The following is a 9,888-nucleotide window of genomic DNA, read 5'->3' as shown; positions in this document are numbered from 1 at the left end:
AATAGTTTTCTTCTAGCCAAAAGAGGTACTATTAATGTTTGGGGGCGGCGTTTGGGAGACGCGGCTGGGGAGCGACGTCCCCTAAACGCAGCACGAACAAAACACGTCACCCAAACGCTCGATCCGGCGCGGTTTGGGGGGCGGCTTTGGGGGACGCGACTGGAGATGCTCTTATGACCCAAATTCCTATCTGGAAACACCTCTCTTTCACGCCGCAGTTCCTCTCCACCTCACGAATCTCAGCCGCCGCCGCCATGGGCGGACGCAGCGTCCCTACCGCCCGGCGCTTGCCCAGGCTCCGGTCGCTTTCGCTTCTTGCGCGAAGTCTGAGTTTACCGAGAAAAGCCAAGAACGCGAGGGCAAAAACATCGAGTTGTTGGGCCTTGCCCGAGGCAGGAGGACAAGCATCTTGGCCACCACGCGAAGGAAACATACTAGCAAGCGAATCCAACCTTTCAGCGGTTCGAATGGAAACAGAGCAACGATACCCAGAGTCTTCGGTTCCCCAACCACACCACCGCAAACGCCGAAACCCTTGACCGGTTGCTCGCCCGCTCAGGCGCCAGCGGCCGACCCCAATCCCACCCAGCCCTAGATTGCCAATGCCAACAACGATAGAGAATGGAGGAAGGAAACCCGGGAGGTGGAGCGGTTCTGGCGCCGGGCTAGGCAGCAGCGGCAGCCAAGCCCCACCGAATCTGGCAGCAGCAAGCGCCGACGAACATTGGAATATGTTGTGAACGTGTAATGTATTATATCAGTGTTTCCGCATTAAAACTATTGAGAACACAGGATTAGCTCCAAATAATGCTTATATTTGACTGGGAAAAAATGTAGTTGCTTTGTGACCCGCCTAGGCTTGGAAAAATTGCTGGGTCCACCTCTGGCCGCTGCCGTACATCGACGGCGACAACCACGGCGGCTACGCGTTGCGACTCTCCTCGGCCGTCGGCTCCCACTGACAGCCTCCCGCAGGCCTCGTCGAGTTGCCGCAAGCCTCGCCGAGCCATCCACGCTCGCCATCCCCGTCTCTCGCCACCGTTCTTGTCTAGGTTCCGAAAACCATCGCGGGCACCACAGCACCCGCCCACGTACCCCCGTTGCGTTCCATCTCGCAGTCGCCGACTCTGGGATCACCTTGAACGCCTCGCCTCCTCTGGTGAAGGTCACCGACACCACCGTGCCCTGCAGCTGGTCTGTCTCGGGGGCGATCGACGAGCTTCTGTAGGTAGAGCACGGCGGAGGCCGCGGCGACGATCGGGTCCACGACAGCGTGCCCGCGTTGTCCCGTACGTGACGGTGGCCGTGAAGAGGCCCCGGCCTTGACCCGACGACGCCAGCCGGGAGGTCCGCGTCGACGTGCATCGCGAAGATTGATGGCGTCCACATCGTCCAGGACCTCCTGCAGCGCGTGGTACCCGCCAGCGTGGCCCTCCTCCGCCTGCTGGAACACCAGCTTCACCGTGCCCGTGAGGCCGTCCTTGCGGGACTGCAGCAGCTTGGCGGCGCCCCAGGAGCATGGCCACGTGAGCTTCGTGCCCTCACACGCGTGCATCTTGCCGTCTTCCTTGCTGTTGAACTCCCATTCTACCATCTCCTGCATAGGCCAGTGGGAATCGATTTGTCAACGAATCCTACCACTAATTAAGATGGAATTTCTATCCGCAAAACAAGTGGTCTAGTGAGACGCACCTTTTCTGTTGGCAGTCCATATCAGTATCGTCTAGAATCACTTTGCTTTGGCAGTCATCTGTCAAATTACTATATCAGTTCTGTTGGTACTACTTAGTAGCAGTCGATTTCCGTATCGGCACGGTGCCGTTGCGAGACCGTATAGGGAATCACAATGTCTGCATGATCGATCCGAGATCCCTACAGTCAACTCTCTTATCCATTCTCGCAAATCTATAGCCGCAACAGAAAGAAGGCACATTGCTAAATTGGGGTGATTTTGCATTCGATGGTGTCTAGCCAGACTTACCTGAAGAGTAGCGAAACTTAAACTTTAGTATTTTCTATGAACTCTATCTCGATGACTACTTGCCTAATGATTACGGCCTAGTTAATCAGTGATATCTCAAATCTAAGTGGAGTAAACATTACAGTATATTTTTCCAATTTTATAAGGAGCCTCTCCTTCTGCATGCATGCGTAATTAACAGCGAAGAGTAAACATTACAGTTGCGATTGCCTGCATTTTCACTGATAGACCTGTACGTCCATGTCAGCCCAGAGCACGAACACGGCACCAGGGCCGGCACCGCCGACAATGGTGGCGACGAGGCCGGTGCGCGCGACGGGACATGTGTATGGAACGCCGAGGGCGTCGATCTCGCCCGCGCAGGAGCGCAGATATGCGGTGCTCTTGGAAGGCCAGCTCCGGGTGCTGGTGGATCCGCCGCCGTAGGCCTTGCACCCACGCCGCGAACCCGGCGCCCCTGGCATTGCGGTGGCGGCCTCATCCTCCGCCGATGATGGTCGGCTTGGTTGGTTGTGGCGTTTTTATCCCACATCAAGCACCGTCGGCGAGTTGGGGAGACGTGGCGGTGAGTAATAAAAGAGTATTAATTTGTACGAGTACATGGACGGGGCATACAAGTACCTAGGTTTCCTGCAGATGTATAGCTAGGTTTGAATTTAGATTATGATGGCCCAACGGAGTTAAACCTAGTTTAGCAAATACTCCCTCTGTTTCATATTACTCCGTACGTATGTAAAATCTGGTCAAAGTTAAATTCCAGGATGCTTAATAGATGTGTAAAAAGTGTATTATTATATAGAAAATAAAAATAAAATAATTAGTGTAGTATCATATCATTATATTTGACTATATATATTGATATTTTATCAAAGATTGTTCGTCAAAAATTACAAAGTTTGACTGTGACCAAACCTTATATACGGAGTAATACGGTTCAACAAAAAAAAATATTAAAATAATTTTTAATACTTTTTGGGAGGAAAGCATACGGATGCAGACCGTCTATCCATAAAGCATGAGATCATTTACGTGGTCTATCTTCACATGTAACCTAGTCCATCCGATTCTTAGTTGAACAACACCAACCAAATACGTGTACCATGGCGTTGATTGGTCTCCTAGACTACGAATGGATAATGATTCAAATAACTGACGAGAAACTTGAGCAGGCGATTCCCTACAGTCTCCCACCTAAAATGTGTACTATGTTCCTCCGCTAAGCCAAGTTGTCCTTCCATATTCTCGCGTCCATCCAGGCTATATACCTTCTCGCTTCCTATCATTGCATGCTCGCCTTCCCGGTCAGTCGGAAGTACCCCCTGTAGCACTAATCGGTCTAGGCTACCGACCACGAGTGTTGTAACTACATGGAGTTAATGGTTCTTGCAGGCATCTAGCGATAAAGAAACTAAAGAGGGCAAGGAGTCCATAAGGTAACCAAACATTCATGGGTACTCTTTGCCTTTTAATCTCATGTGCTCCATTCTCCCTTACATGAATGCTTCAATAACAGCGAAACGATTTGTTTCAATAATCAGATTTGACCGAGAATTTTGGATAGCTAGCTCAAGACCTTTTTTGCATGCTATTTCTTCTGCTACAGCTACAAAGGCAGAAGAGTATCATGCATCACGCTCGAACGGTGTGACCTAAAAGGACCGATGCATCCGTTTACCAAATTTAGGTCGCGAATGTGTCGGGCTGGACAACACGCGTTCTCCCAGGCCTTCCAGCTAGCCACTAGCCAACACATGCTCCCACACATCCTCCCCTTGGCGACGCCAGGCCCTCCCATAATGGCCAACGCGAATCGAATGGGTCGCGTCGTTGGGAACACTAGCCTAGCATGCCGCTCCTCATTTCAATTTATGTTAGTTAGGATGGAGGAATGAATAATGTTCTAGCAGAGCGAATCCGGGTTCGCTTCGCGGGCAATAAAACACTATTCATTCCTCGATTCTGGATGACATGTGAAATCGTCTTCAACTCTCTAGCCTACTGGCCGGCCGGCTCTACGGAGAGGTGGACAATCGCCCGCTGGTGCGCCCTTGCGTCACTAACAGCGCGACCCCATTGCAAAACGCGATGCGCCGGCGCGCCCGATTCACACCCTTTACGAAGGGGCCGACACGGGGTTGCCGGCGCTTCTGTTGGGCTGGAAAACTAGCATGTGCTTTTTGGGGCGCGTCGGTGTGAGCCCATTTTGGCCGCTGGCCCTAAAACGCTGTCGGCACCGCCATGGGGAGCGTCGATGGAGATGCTCAAAGTAATTTGAATAGGAGCTGTTTACCCCATCCTTACATTTTTCCTGAAATCTTGTTGGCTTGCGCGTGCCAGAACGACGCGCCGAGCACGCACACTACACGACAACCGAAGTCCCGCACTCGTCATCACCAGTCCCACCCCGACATCCATTTCCACCCCCAAATCGCGCCGCCGGCGGGCGACGCTCCACACGGACCAACCGCAGCAACGCCCGGCCATCCATCGGGACGAGCTCCAAGCTGTTGCTCGTCGCGCCGCCTAGGACTTCTTAGTCGCCGGCGCCAAGAGGGAGGCGGCGGAGCGTCCGGGCTTCCGCAATCTCCTGCCGGCGAGTCCCCGGCCGGCTCCCTGGACGGAGGGAAGGTCTCCCGGCTGGCCAGCTCGCTGCCCTCACGCGCTCTCCGGCGAGCATACGGAGTAGCGCCCACACACCGGAGCAGGTAGATCGAGTCGAAACCGGAGCAGCGGCGCCCACACACCGGCGCGCTTGGCCGGGAAAGAGAGATTCGAGAAGAAAGAAGAAGCAAGAGTTGAAGACGTTGGATTTTACATGTTGCCGATGCACTTAGGTCTCGGCCCCTCGGGCATGGCCTGGCTCCATTGATTTTTGAGAGGATTTCGGTGGGAGAGTCATAAAGAGATACCAAAGACGGCAGCTCGTGTTAACTTCCGAACACGGACCATCTTATGAACCTGACGGAGCAACTTTGCTGTCCACTAGAGCAACTTTAAAATTTGATGAAGCAACTTTGGATCTCGACGGAGCAACTTTGCTGTTCAGCAGAACAATTTCCAAACCTGACGGAGCAACTTTGAAATCTGACGGGGCAACTTTGCTATCCACCAGAGCAACTTCAAAACTCGGCGGAGCAACTTTGCTGTTCATCAGAGCAACTTTAAAACCCGACGGAGCAACTTTGGAATCTCGATGGGACAACTTTCGCTGTCTAGCAAAGCAACTTCGAAATCTGACGGAGCAACTTTGGCATCGAACGGAGCAATTTTGCTGCACAGCGTAGCAACTTTAAAATCCGATGGAGCAACTTTGGAACCCGACGAAACAACTTTGCTACCCAGTAGAGCAACTTCGAAACCCGACAGAGCAACTTTAATCTTCCATCTTCATAATCGTAGTAGGCAATATGCAATTTCACAACAATCATAGACGAACTATATAGAAATAGGTAGACAACTTTATTGCCTACAACTTTATGCACGATATTCCAACTCAGCGATCATCGTCGGTTGGAGGAAGGAGATAGGTTTGTGCTAATGGACTGCATGCGTCGCGCCGTACGCCATCACCAACGTGTGTCAAATTTGAGCAACTTTTAACCCGACGGCGCAACTTTATTGCTTGGGATGCAACATCGGTGTTCGTGAGCTGGGAAAAAAGGGGGAAGGGAGTTCCCTTCGCTAGGCCCAATAGTGCGTGACAATGCCCAACATGTAAATTTTGGTGTCCAAGGACATAACTTTGGTGCCCAATGACGCAAATTTGTTGCCCGACGGAGTAATTTTGGTGCTAGACGGAGTAATTTTGGTGCCGACGGAGCAACTTTGATACATGACAAATCAATTTTGTTGAATAATACAACAACACTAATACCCGACAGAGCAACTATGATGCGGAAGACATAACTTTTGTGCCCGCTCGAGTAACTTTGGTGTCTAAGGGCATCTCCAACGGGAGACCCAAATGCAAAAAAAAACGTCCGTTTGGGTCTTCCCGGACAAAACCTGCTCTCAACGGGGCAACCCAACTTAAAAACGAACAGGTGCAGTGTCCAATCTGACCCAAAACTGGCGCAAATTTGAGAGACTTTTGGGGCGAGCCGGACGCACGCGGACGTCCACTGTATCCGCCTATGTCCGCGTCCTGGCCCATCAGACAGTGACACAAAATACAACCACATGCGCCCCCACCCTTCTCTCTCCTCTGGTTGCTTTTTTCCATGGAAAAAGCCATCGCTCCACGCCGGAATCGATGTCGACTAGCCAAGCTCCGCCGCCACCCTCGCCTGGAGGTCGCCTCCGCCGCCTCCTCCTTTTTCCGGCCATCGCTGGAAGTCGCCGGAGCAAAACGGACGCCGCCGAGCAAGACGAAGTCGGGGCGGAGCTCGCCCGGGCCGGGACGGGGACGGAGCTCGCCATGCGTGCTTCGCGGGGCGCGACGGGGTGGAGCTCGTCGTGGCTAGCTGCAGACACCTCGGGGCCGCCGCTGGCCGCGCCTCGCCATGACGCGAGCGCCTCGCCACCTAGGCCGAGCCCCGCCCCGCGCCGCGCAGGCCGACCCGCCATGGCCGAGCTCCGCGCCGCGCCATGGCCGCCCCGCGCCGCCCTCACCCGCCACGCCGAGCTCCGCGCCACCCGAGGGCCGAGCCCCGGCCCGCGCCGCCCTAGGTCGAGCCCCGCCCCACCCCGCGCCATGGCCATGCCCCGCGCCGCCCGGGCCGTGCGCCGCGCCGCCCGGGCCGTGCCCCGCGCCGCGCCATGGCCGTGCCCCGTGCCGCGCGCTGCCGGGCCGCCGCCGGCTCGCCACGACGCCGGCCGCAAGCATGGACAGCAGCAGCTGCCCCGTGCCGCGCCTCGCCGCCGCCCCGTGCCGCCTCTCCATGGCCGCGCCTCCGGCTCCCGCTGGCCGCGCCTCGCCGCCGCCCCGTGCCGCGTCTGTCTGGCCGCGCCTCGCCATGGTCGCGTCGCGCCTCGGCACGCCCGCGCCGGCCTCGCACACCACGCCATCCTGGCCGTACCGCTGCTCTCGCATGTGCCGTGGACGCATGTGCGGCATGCTTGTCCGATTTGGGTCGTGCGTGGGGTTGGAAAATAAAAATAGGGACGGACGTCGGTGCGCATCCGCACGACATCCGCGTGTCCGCGAGACGACCCAAACGGACGAAATACACTATCCCTTTGGGTCATAGCGTTGGAGATGCCGGCACAATTTTGGTGTCCAACATAGCAACTTTGTTGTCTAACGGTATAACTTTTGATGCTCGGTGACGCAACATTGATACCTAACAAAGCAATTTTTGTATCCGACAAGGCAACATTAGTGCCAGATAAAGAAAGTTTTGTGTCGATGTATATTTTGCTCATTCCTGTTCGATTGTTGCCTAGTCGCACATGTAGTGGCCAAATTATATCAATTTTTTGCACTACGTCCAATAATACGAGTGTGGGACCTCCTCTCTCTCTCACACACCCTTATCTTCTTCCTCACACGTCTCTCTCTCCTTCATCCTTCCTAATTTCTTTCTCTCGCCTCCCGATAACGGCGCTCGAGCCACGGGATTCCAGCTGCCGCCGCCGTCCTCTCCTGCTGCCGCTAACCGGCAAGTGCCTGCCATCCCCTCTGCCCCAATTCCCCATCGGCGAGAAGCCGTTCCGGCCTTGTCTTGCTTCGCCTTACGGTGCTCCCGGCGGAAAAGAAGGGCCCTCCGGCGGGGAATGAATCCGAGGCGGCCGTGGAGGAGGCCGGCTCCTTGGCCGGAGAGATTCTGCGGGAGCGACTCCGCCGTGCCGTTAGGTAGCTCGGCAATTCCCGCACACGGAGGAATCATGAGGAAGAAGAGCGCAGTTTTTCTTTCCTTTTTTATCGGGCGGGGATATTGACTTTCCTAAATTGGTTGTGTGCCAGAGACTACCGGCGGGCACGCGACCGCCCGCTAGACGCCCAAATTCTTCCGGGCGGGTGCGTGCCAGACGGACGCTGCGGGCGCACACGCTACGCGACAAACAACGCCAACTCGCTTCGTCTCCAACCTCACCCCGAGTCCCCGATCCGCTTTTTCCCCCCAAATCGCGTCGAGCCACTGCCCTACGCCACCCACAGCAACGCCCGGCGATCCACCACACCGCGGTACCGGAATCCCATGAGGAAGCTGCTGCTCGTCGCGCCGCCCGCGACCCCTTCGTCGCCCGATCCAGATCAACAACGAGGTCCCTTACTGCTCGCTGGCGCGGGCGCGGCTCGCCCCTCTCGTTGCAGCTCCGACATGCGCCGCCGAGCCTCTCCGAGAGCCACGGCGAGGTGCGACCTCGAGGCCGGCGGTTGCTGGTTCTTATACAGGAGGCAGTGTGGTGTGCGGTCGGGAGTCTAATCCGCTGCATCTGGCTCCGTGCTCTGCATCTCAGTCTTACTAATTCATTTGGTTGGTCGTGTTGTAATTTTGCTTGTTCTCTGAACCGTAGTGTATTGCTAATTATTCTCTGTTAATTCATGACAAGTACGTAATAGTATATGGTCGTGTTGTATTTTGCTTAATTGCAGATATTTTTTGCTTAATTGCACATATCAATTGCTTAATTCTATTAATTTGTTGCCTTACTCAATTAGTCACTTAATAAGAGTTGCTCGATTATGTTAGTTTGTTGCTTAAAAGTTATCCCAATAATGTATTTTTATGCTACTGCGAAACCCCTATTCCCTCGGCGAATTGCGAAGTTGCCTATAATCTCAATAATGTATTTTTGAGAGAGGATTTCGGAGGGAGAGAGTCAGAAAGAGATACCAAAGACGGTAGCCCATATTAACTTCCGAACCCGAGGGACCATCTTGCAAACTCGACGGAGCAACTTTGTTGTCCAGCAGAGCAACTTCGAAATTCGATGGAGCAACTTTGCTGATCAGCAGAGCAACTTTAAAACCCGATAGAGCAACTTTGGAACCAGTCGGGGCAACTTTGCTGCCTAGCAGAGAAACTTCGAAACCTAACGGAGCAACTTTTGTTGTCCAGCAGAGCAACTTCGAAATCCGACGTGGCAACTTTGCTGCCCAGCAGAGCAACTTTGAAATCCCACAAAGCAACTTTGGAATCCAATGGAGCAACTTTGGAACCGACGAAACAACTCTGCAGCCCAACGAAGTAACTTCGAAACCCGACGGAGCAACTTTGATGCCAGACAGAGCAACTTAGCGGGTTTCCTCCGCCACCCAAACCGTCTCCTCCTCCCAAATCGATCTGGGAGCTCCGAGCTTGAGCCGCGCATGGTTGGGATCGCCATGGATGACAGGATGAGCCGCACCCAGGCTTGTTTCTGCGAGAGAGGGGATATGGCCGGGATTGTAGTGATTTTTTATTTATCATATTAGTTGCTTAATTGCACATATTAGTTGGTTAACTGCACATGTTAGTTGTTTAATCTATTTATTTTGTTGCCTTGCTCAACTACATTTTCACATGTTTCGACGAAATTTATTAACAAGCAATTTTGATGCACGACAGAGCAACTTTATTGTGCAGCAAAACAATTTTGGTGTGCGCCAAAGCAACTTTGGTGTGCAACGAACATGTACACTATTTTGGTACACGAAAGCACAACTTTTGTGCCCGACAACAATTTTGGTTTCCATCGGAGCAATTTCAATGTGTGACGAAACAACTTAAGTGCCCTGCAGAGCAACATTGGTGCCAGGCGACGCAGTTTTCGAACCGTGCAGAGCAACTTTGGCGCCCGACCGAGCAAATTTAGTGTCCTGCAGAGCAACTTTGATACTCGACATAGCAAATTTGGTCTATGACGGTCCAATTTTGGCGTCCAGCGAAGCAACTTTGGTGCCCACCGAATTAATTTTGATAGATGGCTGAGCAACTTTGGCGTCGAGCGATGCAACTTTCGTTTTGAATGTAGATTTCTGC

The 9,888-nt window shown here is 53.7% G+C and overlaps 1 pseudogene; it reads right to left on the bottom strand.

Annotated features, from left to right (window-relative positions):
- Positions 1 to 239: 239 nt before the first annotated feature.
- LOC124689349 lies at positions 240 to 6,547 on the bottom strand (annotated as a pseudogene).
- Between the last annotated feature and the right edge of the window lie 3,341 nt (positions 6,548 to 9,888).

Source organism: Lolium rigidum, chromosome 2, assembly GCF_022539505.1.
Source record: "Lolium rigidum isolate FL_2022 chromosome 2, APGP_CSIRO_Lrig_0.1, whole genome shotgun sequence".
In the NCBI taxonomy this organism is placed as follows: domain Eukaryota; kingdom Viridiplantae; phylum Streptophyta; class Magnoliopsida; order Poales; family Poaceae; genus Lolium; species Lolium rigidum.
This window is presented reverse-complemented; position numbering and strand designations above follow the sequence as displayed.